Source organism: Varanus komodoensis, unplaced genomic scaffold (assembly GCF_004798865.1).
Source record: "Varanus komodoensis strain SLA01 unplaced genomic scaffold, ASM479886v1 scaffold108, whole genome shotgun sequence".
Lineage (NCBI taxonomy): Eukaryota > Metazoa > Chordata > Lepidosauria > Squamata > Varanidae > Varanus > Varanus komodoensis.
The window spans coordinates 1,041,521-1,057,149 of NW_025335307.1; the positions used below are offsets into that span (position 1 = coordinate 1,041,521).

The 15,629-nt window shown below is 53.7% G+C and overlaps 1 protein-coding gene and 1 pseudogene across 2 annotated transcripts in view; one reads left to right on the forward strand and one right to left on the reverse strand.

Annotated features, from left to right (window-relative positions):
• LOC123018046 overlaps window positions 1–9,612 on the reverse strand; it is a 40,236-nt pseudogene extending 30,624 nt beyond the window's left edge.
• Window positions 9,613–11,608: 1,996 nt separating this feature from the next.
• Window positions 11,609–15,629, forward strand: part of LOC123018033 (oocyte zinc finger protein XlCOF6-like) — a 31,919-nt gene continuing 27,898 nt past the window's right edge. Inside the window, exon 1 of one of the 2 annotated variants that reach the window (XM_044419766.1) lies at window positions 11,609–12,353. The gene's annotated coding sequence lies outside the window, so the exon portion shown is untranslated. Of the gene's footprint in view, window positions 12,354–12,673; window positions 12,773–15,629 lie in introns of those variants that run through there. The other variant, XM_044419767.1, reaches the window with a different exon arrangement.

Consider the following 15,629-nt stretch of genomic DNA (forward strand, 5'->3'; position numbering starts at 1 on the left):
CCTAGAATAGTGAGGGCCACGCACCCCCACATTTCTGCACCATACAGAAGCAGTGGAAGTCCCTTCCCCCAAAATAACCCAATGGCCTGTCCAACCAGACCCCCACCTCATGTTGAAGAGACTGCATTGTAATGAGTGAGGGTGGCAGCTCAGCGGCCCTCAAATGGAGGGACCGTGTGAGGTGGGCATCCATACAATCAAAGGATAGTTGCGTTGGAAGGGGCCAAGACAGCCATGCGGTAAACCCCCCACCCCATGCTCCTGCACGACACCATGTTGCCCCATCCCTTCTGATGGCCGTCCAGTTGCTCTCTGACTGTCTCTAATGCGGGAGAGCCCACCACCTCTCCAGGCAGCTAGTTGTACTGCAGATTGCTCTGAAAGTGAGGAAGCGGGTCTGGATATCTAGCCTGCATCTGGGTTGTTCAAAGAAGCCACGTTTGAGCAGGGTGGTTCATATGCATGGAGTGTGGAAAGAGCTTCAGTGACAGGGGCAGCCTTACGGCACACCGAGATCCCACACTGAGGAGTAGCCACACGAATGCATAGAGGGTGGAGAGCACTTCAGGCAGAGTCCGCATTTTACGAATCATGCAAACCAACACCAGAGAGAAGACTTCATCACCATATATTGTACTTCTATCCCACCACATTAGCCAGGAAGGCACCCTGAGCAAGTTACACAGGTTTAAAAGGTAAAATGGAAGTTCTATTAAAAGTAACAAAATTTAACATTCCAACAAACCAAAACCATAGCATGACGAAATGTCACTGACCCGGAGTTTCATAGGATCAGAGAAGAGCCGAGTTGGAAGGGGCCAAGAAGGCCATCAAGTGCTCAGCAAGTTGCAGGTCGCCAGTTGCCATCATCCCATTCAGATGGCTGCCCAGGTTGTTCCAGAACGTTCCTCCTGTGAGTGAGCTCAGGAGCTCTCTAGGCAGCTGGCTCCACATTCGTGTTGCTCTGACAGTGTGGAAGCTTTTCATGATCTCTAATCTGAACCTGGGTTTTTGCAACTGGAGCTGTTTATTCCATGTTACACACTCTGTTGTCAATGGGAAGAGACCCTGACCTTCATTTTTGTGACAGACGGTGAGTTACTTGGAGAGGGATTAATCGTCCCCGCTCAGTCTTCTCAGGGCTGACCATGCCCAGTTCTCCCAGTCTGTCCTTATAGGTCAGTGGTTCCCCACCCTGGGTGATTTTGATCCTCTGGAATTCTTTGTCCAGTTCTGTGCCCAAGAGTTTGGAAAGACACGCAAATGTTGGAAAGGATCCAGAGGAGGGTGACAAGAATGATGCGGAAGAGAAGACTGTGGGGAGGCAGAATAGCACCCTGCAGCTACCCCAAAGGCTGGCACGAAGGGCAATGCCAAGAGCTCTTCTCACTGGTACCAAAGTGCAGGTCATGGAAGCATCAGCTCAAGTTGCGACAAGCCTGGTTCAGGCTAGAGATCAGAAGAGTCCTCACCGTCGGAGCAACACAGCAGTGCAGCCCGTTTTCCAGAGGGGTTGTGGGCTCTCCACACGAGGGACATTCCAGCTGAAATGTTGCCCTTCCAGGCACATGCGCGCTCAGATAAACAGATGATGCAGTGCATCCGATGTGTGGGCACCCAGGGACCCAGTGCACGCATGCAGGTGAGCAAACATGTTGGCAGCCATGAAAAATTTGGAGGAGGGAAATTACCAGCCCTGGGCAGGCGTTGGAAGGGAGCATGTGCTGTGTCCAGGAACCTGGCAAAGAGTTTGAGAGGAATTGGTCCCACTCCAATCCACAGTCGGTTGTGCCACCTATGCTACATTGTGACTGAATTCATAGCCCAGATTCTCAAGGAACTCAAAGTGTGTGGCCCAGGGTTCCTTTCTGAGGTCAGAAAATGTGAGTCACCTGGGTTAGGGAATCCCCAAGGTCAGTCGCTTGCTGTGCTCCAGCCAAAGAGGAAATGCTCCACATTTCTGGGACGATGCAAGCCACTGAATCCCCAGGCCCAGGCAGGACCATTCTGGGTTTCCCAGGGAGCTCAGATCGGAAACTGCTGAGCTTCTCCCTGCACCGTTGCACCCCTCCCGGCTCGGGTGGTTTTCAGCGGGCTGGAAAGGTTTGAGGCCCCAGCAGCCCAGCCTGCTCTCCCCACTGCTGGGGGCCTCCTCCAGCCCCTCTGTGCCCCCACTTGCTCTGGGACTCATCCCCACCCCTCGTTCTTTCTCACAGGGCTCTGCAGAGGGAGTGTGGTGCTTGGGGTGTGCAGAGCCTGGGAGGGAGAAACTGAGCTTCTCCTTGGGATCCCAGGCAGTGCTGTGGGAGGGATTTATGAGTCCCAAGGAAAGGGAAGGCCGAGTCCTCAGAGGATGGAGCTGAGACTGGGGAGACCCACCCCGCAATACCGTCAAGCATTAGAAGGGTGTGAGAGGCAGAAGCAGAGAGAAAGCTGAGTGCAGAAGGGAAAGAGTTCTGCAACAGTAACACATGCACTGGTTACTTCCCGGTTGGATTTTTCCAACATGCTTTACATGGGGCTGCCCTTGAAGACAATCCGGATACTTCAGATGGTGCAAAATAGAGAAGCCAGGTTACTGACAAGGACTGGGCATTATTCTCATAGAACCCCAGTCCCCTTTCACCTCCATTGGCTTCCCATCGAAGTCCGGGCTCAATTCAAGGTGCTGGTCATTACCTAGAAAGCCCTAAATGGCTTCGGACCAGGATACCTAAAGGAATGTCTTTTTCCCTATTTGCCCTCCTGCCCCCTGAGATCGGCAAAAGAAGCCCTCCTCTGGGAACCCTCTGTGAAAGATATTAGGAGGCAGAGTACCCGGAGGAGGGCCTTCTCTGAGGTGGCGCCCTGACTGTGGAATGCACTCCCCAGAGAGGTCTGCTTGGTGCTGTCATTATATGTTTTTGGGCACCAGATCAAGACCTTTTTATGTAATCAATATTTTAATATGTTTTAATATTGAATGTTATTGTTGTATTTTATTAATTTGCAGCCAGAGTGGATTGTCAATTTATCTATGTTGTAAGCCGTCCAGAGACGCATGTAATTGGACGGCATACAAATTTTATTAAAAAGAAAAAGGAAAAGGAAAGAAAAGACTGCACTGACAGACAGGAAGGAAAGACTGGTGGAAGTGCATTCAGAAGAGAAAGAGGATCTGAGAGTGAGGAGTGTTTGTGAAGGGAAAGTGCGATAGTCAGTCGGAAGCTGTTATGATTCATTGTTTTATTCACGAAGGAAATAACATTTTGAACATCATGAAACCAATTCATTTGTTGCAAAACTGAATATCTATGTTGTTGACGGCTGACCCAGAGTCACAGGTGCATGAACAGAGTCCCGTCCTCAGGACCACGTAGTCCAGCCAAGGAGCCTTGCAGTCTGGGCACAATGTGAGCGAGAGACTAACCGGCAGGACTGGAAGTGAATTCCTGCTGGCAGCATTATGTAGGGAGAGAATGAGGAGGAGACATTGAGAAAGGGAGGGACAGAGCATGTCCAAAGAAAGGCAGGGGAGCACCCGTGACCAAAGGGCTCCATCATGCAATTGTGCATTCACATCCATTTTCCCAGATGGAGACCTTCACATTTCTCACCAGCATGCATCTTGCTCTGATTGGCACCATTGTCTTTCTGAGAATGGGCATGAGGCTAACAGGCCTGTAATTCCCCATATCCCCTCGGCTACCAATTTTGAAGACTGGAACCACTGATGCCACCCTCCAATCCCCAGAACTACTCCTGTTTTGCACGAGGCCCCGAAAATGTAGGGCAATGAATGCGAGAGCACCCCTGGCTATTCCTGAACAATCTTGAGTGTAGCCCATCTTGGCCCAGTGCCGTTGTGACATCCAGGGCCTTGAAGAGCTGCTCAGCTTCCAAGGGGTGAGCCCAATGTGGCCTCCATACCCCTAACCTCATCTATCCCCTGCATGGTCGATCTCCCCCAAACTACTTTGGGAAGAACACAAAAGCAAGATAATAATTAAGCATCTGTGCCTGCTCCCTTACACCAGTTACCAGATCCCCCTCCCTCTTAAGGGGTCCCACCACCTGTCTCCCCTTCCTCTTCCTATGTACATGAAGTTAGAAGCCCTCTGTGTTGCTCTTGACATTCTCTGCAAGTCTCAGCTCATACTCCGCCACGGCCTTGCAAAGAATCCTTCTCCATCATGCCACCTCCTCCTGGTATCCCCTTTGCCCCCTTGCACCACTGTCCCTGTTGTGTGAAGGCCCATCTTCTGACTATGCCCACTCACCAACTCTCTTCACATGCACAGCAGTGGCCTGCCTTGAAAACCAGTGGCATCACCAAGGCTGGCACCTCCAAGGCCTCCCTTTTTGGGGCCACATTCTCCTCCTGAATTCCTATGCCTGCAATAATGAAGATAAGATGAAGATTCTGCTCTGAAGCTCTTTCCATGTTCCATGTACTTATACAGCCTCTACCCTGTGTGAATTCGGTCATGGGTTGTAAGACTGCCAGTTAAATGGCAGCTTCTTCCAGACTGCATGCATTGAAAAAGGCTTTTTGCCAGTATGTGTCCTTTCATGGTTCACAAAATGATCACTCCGGTAGACGTTGATTCCACCCTATACACATATATATGGCCTCTACCCAGTGTGAGCTCTTTGATGTTTCATAAGAGAATGATTCCAGCTGATGCTCTTTCCAAGCCCTATGCATTTAAATAGCTGCTCCCCAGTGTGGGTTCCCAGGTGTCTTGTAAGACTTCCACTTTGGGTAAAGCTCTTCCCACATTCCATGCATTTATATGGCCTCGCTCCAGAGTGGGTTGTTTGATGTTTCCTAAGAGATTGACTCTGGCTGAAGCTCTTTCCACATTCTATGCATTTAAAGGGTTTCTCCCCCATGTGAATTCTTTGATGGTTTGTAAGATGACCACTCCGGCTGAAACTCTTTCCACATTCCATGCAGCTATAGGGCCTCTCCCCAGTGTGGGTTCTTCGATGGGTTGTAAGGGGATCACGCCGGCTGAAGCTCTTTCCACATTCCATGCATGTATACGGCCTTTCCTCAGTATGAGTTCTTTGATGTGTTGTAAGATTTCCCTTTCCAGTGAAACTCTTTCCACATTCCATGCATGTAAAAGGCTTTTCACCAGTATGTATTCTTTGATGGTTTGTAAGATTACCACTCTGGTTGAAACTCTTACCACATTCCATACATCTGTAGGGCCTCTCCCCAGTGTGGATTCTTTGATGTTTTGTAAGACCTCCACGGTCAGTGAAACTCTTTCCACATTCCATGCATCTGTATAACATCTCCCCAGTGTGGGTTCTTTGATGATTCCTAAGAAGTTTACTCTGACTGAAACTCCCGCCACACTGCATGCATTTATATGGCTTCTCCCCAGTGTGGGATCTTTGATGTATAGAAAGTTTTCCACTTTGACTGAAGCTCTTTCCACATTCCATGCATCTAAATGGCCACACCACAGTGTGAATTCTTTGATGTCTTGTAAGATTTCCACGTTCAGCAAAACCTTTTCCACATTCCATGCATTTATAGGGCCTCTCTCCAGTGTGGATTCTTTGATGTCTCTTGAGATTACTACTCTCTCTGAAGCTCTTTCCACACTCCATGCATGTAAATGGCCTCACTGCACTGTGAATTCTTTGATGCCTTGCACAAGTTCCACTTTCAGCAAAACTTTTTCCACATTCCACACATATATAAGGCCTCTCTCCAGTGTGGATTCTTTGATGTCTCATAAGAGCTCCACTGAAATTGAACCTTTTTCCACATTCTGTGCATTTAAAAGGCTGATCACCAGTGTGCATTTTTTCATGGTTCAAGAGATTACCAATCTCCCTGAAGCTCTTTCCACACTGCATGCATTTATATGGCATCTCCTCAGTGTGGGTTTTTTGATGCTTTGTTAGATGATTTTTCTGTCTGAAGCTCTTTCCACATTCCGTGCATGTGTAGGGCTTCTCTCCACTGTGGATACTTGGATCTTTAATAAGATTTCCACCAGAACTGCAGCTCTGTCTACTTTCCATAATGGTATAAGGCTTCCTTTAAGTGTGGGATCCCTGAGGCTTGTTAAGGTTTGTGCTGTTTCTGATGCCCGTTTTACACATCACACATTTGAAATGGTGCCTACGTGGATGCTTGTATAATATTCCATACTTTGCTTTTGGTCTCATGGGCTTTCTACAGTTTATGTGTTTGTTCCATCCGTCTTTTGGTAAATTGCAACATCTGAGATCCCTTCCCCTCTTTTTCTTATTTTGCAACCTTCTGGAATTAAGGCTTGTGATTTCCAGCACCCTGAAAAATGCAGGATTGGTTCCTCACATTCCTCACTTGGTTTCCCTGATGCTTTTTTGATCCTGTTTGGATTTGCAAGTGTCTCTTCTCTCACTTTGTGCTCACTTGGTTCTCATTGGAGGACACCTGGAACTGCTCCACTTCCACTCTCTTGGCATTCACCTGCTTGGGAAGAAAGACAAAATTAAATTCCTGTTAGGAGATAATGGCTGAAAGGGATGCACTCATTTGAGTACAAGGCAAATGTGGCTTCTTCACTTCAGCACCTCCCGACATGAACCCTTTTCCTCTCTGAATGCCCCTCCAAAAAATCTCCTCCAATTTCTTTGGAGATTGCATTTACACTATCAACCCACTTATGGGATTGCCCTGAACAATGCTCTGGGGTGTCTTTGGGAGCTGTGAGGGAGGGCAGAGCTGGCTGGTCCGAAAGGAGAAAACGCCCACCCATCAGCTGCCAGCACTGCAAAGGAAGTGCCATCCATGCAAGGCCTTTGGCCCCCTTCAGCTCCAGCTCAGAGGGTCCAGGTAACCTTCCCCTGATTCCTGGAGATAAGTTGCCTTTGCAGGGAGCAGCAGCAGCTGGTCCAGGCTGATATTTAGGCTTCGTTTGAACCTCAGGCTTGGAGGAAGAGGTACAGCCTGGTCAGAAGCTCTCCAGGTCTCCCTCAACTTGACTCCACTTTGCACAATGGAGGGGAATGTAAGCTGTCAATTCCTATGGCTCCTCGCCGGAGGGACTTCTTCCCTGGCACCAGATTACTATGATTCTCAACAGGTACAGGAGAATTGTCCACTTTCACCCCACAATGGACCATTTCCCTGCTTGGTGTTTGAAGGTCCATTCCTATATTTAGTCAGACTTTGTTTGAACCTCCAGCTTGGAGGCATTTGGGTCTTCTTTGGAGAAAGACTCCCACATGCCAGAACCTCTTTTCACTGATATCTTTTCTTTGGGTTTTCTCCCACTGCGGGTTTAATCCCTACTGCTTTCCTGTTTAACTTTTCCTTATTGGTTTGATCTACTCAAGAGATATAGGAGAATTGGCCACTTTTCACCCACAGTAAACCCTTCCCCCTGCTTGGTGTTTGCTTTTCCCTCTTTCTTTACCTGGTCTATGTCACGCTTCCTCCATTCCCTGCAGGAAAGTCTCTCTGTGTTCAGCACCTCACGGTCCCTGGTTCTGCCGAAAAGGCCGACAGATGCTCACGGATCTCCCTCTCCTGCAAACCACCCGCATGGGGACAAAGGCAAGGCAGAAATGAGGACAGGAGGGGGCAGCCAATCCCACTGGAAAATCCCCAGAATGCAGCTGCCTCTGCTTGGGTCACTGGAGTGCCATCCCTTTCCCACTGCCTGCGCGCTGCTCCACGTACCTGGGATTTAGACTTTGATTTATGGGCATTTTATGAGCTTTGTACTTAGCATAAAACCTTAAGAAACAGGAACGTTAAGACGCGCAAGAGCACCCTGCCACTCTCCGTCTGGTTGATGGTGCTCATGGGGAGCTGGACTTGCATAAGCTGGAGCTGAATCTGCAGAGACAGCCCTCCGTGGGCTTCCCAGGCATGTTCCAGGGCCAGTCCCTCAGCTTTCGGGCTTCCTGCGAGACCCGGCTTGGAACTGAATGGAGAGAGCAATCCCTGGGATGAGCCAAATGGTGCCAGGGCCACATGGGAAGAGACACAGAAACAGAGTGAGTCAGAAGGGGCTCCAAGGCCTTCTAGTCTGACCCCCGTCTCCAGTCGGCTCCCCTCATGGCATGCCTACCATGTGCGCCGGAACCGGCCATCCCGCAAGGCAGCTCCCAGGGGTCCACTCTTCACCCAGCAGCCCTTGCAGAGGCATGGTGGAAATATCCTGGAAGGGCATACAAGCCACACTGTGTGTGGAACACCTGTTTGTCCAGCCAGTGGAGGGGAGGGGGAGCTTCCACAGTTGCCCCTCCCCACGATATCCGTGGCAGGGGCAGTGGAGGGGGGACAAGCCACAGGGGGCCAGTTCGTCTGTCTGGCAGCCCACAGCTGCTCCCACCCGAACCCGTGGAAATCTGGCAGGGGGTGCAATGGCGGACTGGGTGGATGCAGCCACCTTGTCTGCCCCAGGAAGGTGGCACATGAGCTGAGCAACGCCGCCCAGAGGCCTCCCTGATCTGGGCAAGAGAAGGTCCCAACACACACGCCAGAGCCCCTTCCCCTGAAAACTAGAGAGATGTGCAGGCAGGGCCTGGATTGGTCCCTTTGGAAAATGGGATGGGGTGTGGACCGCTCTTCATGGCTGCCCTCGGAAGGTCTGCAGGGGAGTAAACCAGCGGGAGGAGTTCAGGGCCTGCCCCCTGGGCCCTGTTGAGATCTGGCCACATCCCATGGAAAGGGACCAGGCCCTGCCCCCCCAGCATGGCAGCCTGTCAGGCAGCAGTGGGGCACCCCAGCACCAGGAGGCAGGGGTGTGGATCGGTGCCCCACTGCTGCTGCCTGGAAGGAGTCAGAGAGGTGGAAACCGGGCCACCCCGGGGCCCCAATGGCTGTTCCTGCTCCACCCCCGCCGCGCATTCAGAGGGGCACGCACGCCCCTCCCGCTTCAGCTCCACAGCAGCTCGGCGAGGGTGGGTGGCCCGGGAAGGGAAGCTTTCCGAGACCCACAATGCAGGAAGAACCCATCCATGCCGAGCGGCAACGCTGGGAATCGCTCCCGGCACCGAAGGCGGCCTTGCAACGGAGGCGCGGCTGGCCTCACTCCTGGCTTCGGCTCCGAGGAGGGATCCGAGCGGAGGTCCCTTGGGGCCGCCTCCACAGGAGCTCATGCCGGCACCATCTTGGGAAGGCGCCATGAGCCAGGATGGCGCTGTAGGGGGGTGGACACAAAGCCGGCCGCCACGGCGGCCCCTTCCCTCCGGAGACTCTTTCCCGGAGCAGCAGCTCCAGCGGGCGCCTCCACGGGCCCCACCTGGGGAAGCCCAGCAGAGCCTGTCCGGAATGACGCCGCGTCCCCAACCGCGGCCCCGTCTTGCGCGGCACCGGCACAGGAGGAAACGCAGCTGTTCCAGCAAGGAAAGTACAGCTCGTCTCCCGATCGCACTCGCAACGCCAAGGGGGGGGGGGGATCTCCCCCTGCTTCGCCTCCCGTGCTCCCCTCCTTCTCCCCGGGCTCCCCTCCGCCCCCTCCCCTCCACGAGCATACCTTGACTTTCTCCGAGCCCGTCTCGCTGCCGGGACCACCAGGCCGGGGCGTCCGCGGGGCTCCCCCCGCGCCTCTCCCGCCCCTCCAGGCAGCGCCGCGCTCCCCTCGCGCACTCCAGACCCGGAGCGGAAGCGACGCGAGACCCTGCTGCCCGCCCACTCCGGAACTGCTTCCCGCGGGAGGGCCGGAAAAGCCGGATCGCGAATCGCCGCTGGATGCGTCGCATTTCAATAGTTCTGTGCGGCGCGGACATCCGAACCGCACTCAAAACACTCGGCGCATCCGCCTCCATCAAGTGAGCCCCAAAATCCGGGGTGCCATAGTTTCTGTGCGCAAAAAAGGGGCTCCAGAGGATCTCAGAACGGGGCCCAGTGGGGGAATGGGGCCCACAATGTGGTTAGGGGAGAAATTTAAGTGTGTTTATGTGTGTGTGTGTGTGTGGGGGGGGTGTTCATAATGGTCAGAGCCATGGTAGGAGGTCTGGCCCCATCAAGGCCATGTCGCTTGAATTTCCGGGGAGAGCAAGTGCCAGATGAGAGTATCTCTTCTCGGAGTGAAGATACGAAAGCTTATAGAAGTTGCTTCTTTATATCTAATTCACTCTTTTCTCGCGTTTCTACCCCGCTCTCCAGCCAAATAGCTCCCAGAAGGGCTTCTGTGGGAACCTGACCGAGTTTAGAAAGTCCAAGTTGGCTGTCAGCTGTCTGGTCTCATCCATACACTCCCCACCAACCAAATTATGGGGAAACGGGGCGGGGGGGGGGGTGGCGTCTCAGGAAACACTGAAGCTCACATGGCAGAGAAATCACAAACACAGAAGAAACGGGGAGCCACGTTTCATCTCCCAGGTTTCTCTCTGGGCTGGTTCCAGAGTCGTGTGGCTTGGAATGTCTCCCCTAAGTCCAAGGACTCCGACTCCATCCCTGGATGCCCTTCGTCTGCTTTAGGAATTGGGAGAACGGGCACCATTGGGCTACAAACATCTTTTGAAATCCCTGAGTGACGGCAGAGGAAACCCATGTGGAGAAATTATTCTGCCTCTAATCATCTTTAAACTAGATGGAAGGATCTGAGCCAGCAAGTTCTGGGGACCTGCACAATTTTAATATGAGAACTAATTAAAGTAATTTAACATTTATACCCTTGAGATCCGTTTATCTTATGAGACTGTTATATCTTACAGTAACCCTTAATAGTTTTCCCAGACTGGTTGTGTTCTCTGAACAACTTCTGGAATTGTAGAATCACAATCCGCACCTACGCTGAGAACCCCATCCTGCCCCACCGCCCCAGACTCCGCCAGGAGCTCCTGAGGGGAAGGAGCTCCCTGCTCCAGCCCCACGCAGGACTCGCTCCCCGCACCGTGACCCAGAATATCCCGGCACTCAAGTCTAGAGACTGGATCGGACTGCGGCGCTCTCCCCGCTGTGACGCAAAGCGGAAGGTGGGGACCCTTCCCTGTCCTTCCGCTCCACCAACACCCTTCCAAGCTCGGCCTCCTTCGCCCCCGATTCCCCTACACCTTTTCCCCCCCCTTCCCCCCCCCCCTTCCCAGGCGCGTCTCGCTGCTGGGAACCACGAAAAGCCGGATCCTGCACGTCTGGATGCGCTACATTCTCCCTGGTGGTGTACGGAGAGGCCTCCCTAAATCGCAAGGAAGATCGGGGCGCATCGCCCGCATGAACCGAGCCACAAAATCGAGGGTGCCAAAACGGGATCCGGAGAAATATTCGGGGAGCCTCTGAGGGGGAAGGGACCCACCTGGGCCTGGGAGTCCAAGAGCGCCCCGATGCCAGTCCGAAGAGGATGGGAAAGGCCAGCCCGCACGGCCCCCTGGCAAGACGCTTGGAGAGCACCTTCCCCCCCCCCCCCCCACCCCCCCAGATCCTCAGCGACATTTGCTAAGCCGGGAAGTAGGCGCTTTGGCCGGCGAGACTCGTCTCCTCTGGTAGCTCCTTCCCCGTGGATGCGTCCAGCCCCACCCCCAAATCAGTACGCATCGGGGGAGGGCGCAGATGGGACCAGGCACTCCTGCCGCGGCCCACGCGCAGGATCTCCGAAGGGGACGCTGGAGAGAGATCGCGAGCGGGGACGGAGGGGAAGGGGCTGAAGGGGGGGGCGCGTTGAGTGGCGGCGCCGGGGAGGACGAGGCGGAAACGGGCCAGCGCTCCCCCCGCGCAGGGAGAGCGGAAGAGGCGGCAGCAGGTCCGGGGATGGAAAGGCGCTGGGGAAATTCGGTCATGGGAAGACGAGGGAGAGGCGGAGCGGCGGGGATGGCAGATGCCGTGCTGCTGGCCTTGCTAAAGAGGGGAAGGGTGTAGAGGAGGGATCCCTGGGGCGTTAGAGCACCCCACTTATTTTCGGGGACCCTCAAGCTGGCAGAATGTCGGTTTTCAATTTGCGAGGAAATACACTCTCGGTCCGTGGGAAAGATCAACCGTTTCAACCTCTGCTGCTTGATGGATCGGGGCCCCAGTACCAGCAGTCGCGAACGGAAATATATGACCAGGTAGAGGCAAACTCAAGTACAAGTTTTCAGAACATGTACAGAGCATTTTATGATCTCCTACTCACGGGCACTGGCTCAGAACAATTGATGGCAGAATCCAGACATTACAATGAAAATCTGAGGTCAGCATATACAGAACAAGGAATACAAAGCAACCGGACTTACAAATGAAAAATCGATGACAATATTTCCAACTGCAGTGCATTGACATTTCCAATCTCCAGGTCTGTTTACACATGGAAATGGAGAAAGCATTTATGAAATCAGAATCTCAGCTTCTGCATCCCGCAAGTGGGAAGGGTTTGAACCCGAGGAAGCAACTCGCGTCCTTCGGATTGGCTCAAGGCAGAAAGCTCTCTGACCAGGTATTTCTTGACAAACTCTGAATTCGGCAGGGATTATACAGCAGTTTTGAAGCAGCGAGTTACCCTCTTGAGACCCATTCTAGGTTCCTCTCGATCCCCCTTTTGGTACCATGTGGAAAGAAACGAAGCTCCCCCCCCCCCCATGATTTAATGGGGCACTTGTTGGAGGCGGATGCGCTCCGAGATTCCATTCAAGTCTGAGAGACCCCCTTGCACTGCGCGGAGAAATGCGGAGCAGCGAGCAGCAACTCCGGAATCCGGCTTTTGCGATCCTCGCCAGGGAAGCTGTTCCGGTGGGCGGGCAGCAGGGGGCTTGATTCGTTTCCGCTCCGGCCCAGTAGTGTCCGGCGACGCGGCAGAGCGGTGGGAGAGGTCTCGGGGAGGCCCCCGGCTTAGAGAAACGAATGCGCGACGGGAAGGTAGACGAGAGAGGAAAGGCGGGGGGGGGGAGGGCGAGCGTGGAGGGGGTTGGGCAGGGGGAGAGCGGAGAGCCCCCCTCTCCCGGCGTTGCGGCGGCAGAGCGCCCCTCCGATCCCGGCCCCCCGCGCGAGGCGTGGCAGGGCGTGCATTGCTCCGGGCAGGGCTCGCGTCCCGGGATTTCCTGGGGCAATGGCCGGGTGCGGGGAGGGGGGCGAGGCAGCGCGGGAGGAGGAGGGGGCGCTTCTGCCCCTACGGAGCTCCTTGCCGGCTCCGGGGCCTCGGGGCGGGATGGCGGCGCCCCCCGTGCGCGCGGGTGGGACCAGTGCGCTACGTCGGACCGAGCCGGGAGAGGCCGGGCTGGCCGTTCCTCGCCTGGCACGGCGGCGGGTGCGGAGTTCGAGTCCCAATCTCCCCAGGCGTCCTGGAAACTTCCTGGATTGTGGGTCGTGCAAGCCGCCCGCCTCTCACCCCCCCCCCCCGGCTAAGTTATTGTGGAGAAGAAGCGGGAGGGGCTTGTGTGCCCCCCTGAAGGCCGGCGGCGGGGGAACAGGACAACAGGCGGGGCCAGGAGGTGGCCTGGTTTCCACCTTTCTCCTCACCCCGCACCAGCAGGCTGACCAGTGGGGCCCCGATCTGGGTCCGCGCTTCCTGGTGCCACTGTACAAGGAGCCCCGGTGCATCCCTGTCACACAATGGGGGATCAGCTCAGGGTTCTGGGGTTTGTGGGTTGGAAGGGAGAGGAGCAAATGGAACCCCCCCCCCCCGTTGCAGTGGTGTTGGGGATCCGGGAAGGCCCAGAAGGAAGGCTGAGAGCCCGCCATTTCACTCGGCCTCAATCCAGCAAGGCGGAGGCATCCGCTCTGCATCCCCTTCTGCAGAGGGGCGATGCCTCCCCCTCCCTGCACATCTCTCTGGAGATTTGAGGAAGGGCCCCTCACATTTGCACTGCACCAGCACCCATGGGAGCTGCCCGGGGAGGCTGCCAGCCTCGTCCCAACTGCCTCTGGCCTCGCTTGGCTCACCCCAGGGCTTGCTCTCTCACTTTGGTTTAGACAAGATGGCCACCCCAGAGGGTCTCCCAGGAGGGAGGAAACCCATGAGCGGGGCATGGGCCTTCCCATGGGTGCCGTTCCAAGTGGAGGGAGGATGCTGGTCTTTCACTCCTGCCTTCCCTCCAAATTTACTCTGAGGAGAACGCACATTGGCGTTACTTCTGCTTCCTTCCAGGACATGGTGCACCACCTGGCGAAATCTCCATAAATCCAGGCAGAAATCCCAGGTACACGCAGGCAACGGAAAAGGACTCTCCAGAGCCCCCATGCAGTGGGAAAGGGGTGGCACTCCAGGGGCTGAAGCAGAGGCAGCTGGATTCTGAGGATTTTCCAGTGGGATTGGCTGCCCCCTCCTGGCAACATTTCTGCCTTGCCTTTGTTCTTATGCAGGTGGTTTGCAGGAGAGGGAGATCCCTGAGCATCTGTCGCTCTTTTCAGCAGCACGAGGGAGCGCGAGGTGGGGAGAGAGACTGTAAAAGCCGGCAGGAAAAAGAGAAACCAGGAACCGCAGGGAAAAGAGGAACCATGACACAACCCAGATAAAGGGAAAGGGAAAGGGAAAAGGAAACAGCAGGCCGGGGAATGGGTTCATTGTTGCCTAAAAGTGGACAATTCTTAGATATCCCTTGAGTTGATTAATAATCTAACCAAAGGAATGTTTATCAGGAAATCAGTTGCTGTTGTTGTTAGTCACAAAGTCATATCTGACCCATCGTGACCCCATGGAAAACATTCCTCCAGGCCTTCCTGTCCTGCACCATCCCCTTGAGTCCACTTAAGCTCAGACCAACTGTTTAAGCGACTCCATCCAGGCACCTCATTCCCTGCTGTCCCCTTCTTCCTCTGCCGTCAATTGTTCCCAGCATTAGGGTCTTCTCCAGTAAGTCCTTCCTTCTAATTAGGTGGCCAAAGTTCTTGAGTTTTATATTCACGATGTGGCCTTCTAAAGAGCAGTCAGGGTTCATCTTCTCTAGGACTGAATGATTTGATCACCTTACAGTCGAAGGGACTCGGAGGAGACTCCTCCAGCACCACAGTTAAAAGGTCTAAATTCTTTGGTGCTCAGCCTTCCTTATGGTCCAGCTTTCACAGCCATACATTGTTACTGGGAAAACCATAGCCTTGACCATATGCACTTTTGTCGGCAGGGTGATATCTCTGCTTTTTACCATGCTGTCTAGAATTGCCATAGCTTTCCTCTCCAAGAGCAAGCATCTTTTAATTTCTTGGCTGTAGTACCCATCTGCGGTGATCTTGGAGGCCAGGAAAATAAAATCTGTCACTACCTCCATTTGTTCCCCATCTAGGAAGTAGGAGGACCAGATGACGTGATCTTAATTTTCTTAATGTTGAGTTTCAAGCCAACTTTTGTGCTCTCATCCTTCTCCCGCATCAAGAGGCTCTTTAGTTCCTCTTCACTTACTGCCATAGAGTATTATCATCTGCCAATCTGAGGTTGTTGATATTTCTCCAGTCAATCTTAATTCCAACTGGTGATTCATCTAGCCCCGCCTTTCTCATGATGTGCTCTGCATATAAGTTAAATAGGCAGGGCAGCAGTATACAGCCTTGCCGAACTCCTTTCTCAATTTTGAACTAATCAGTGGTTCCGTGTCCAGTTCTCACTGTTGCTTCTTGACCCACCTATATGTTTCTCAAGATGCAAATAAGATGGTCTGGTACTCCCATCTCTTTAAGAACTTGCCATATTTGGTTGTGATCCAAACAATTAAATGTTTTAGTATAGTCAATGAAGCAAAAGTAGATTTTTTCAGGAATGCCCTAGCTTTCTCCATGATCCAGC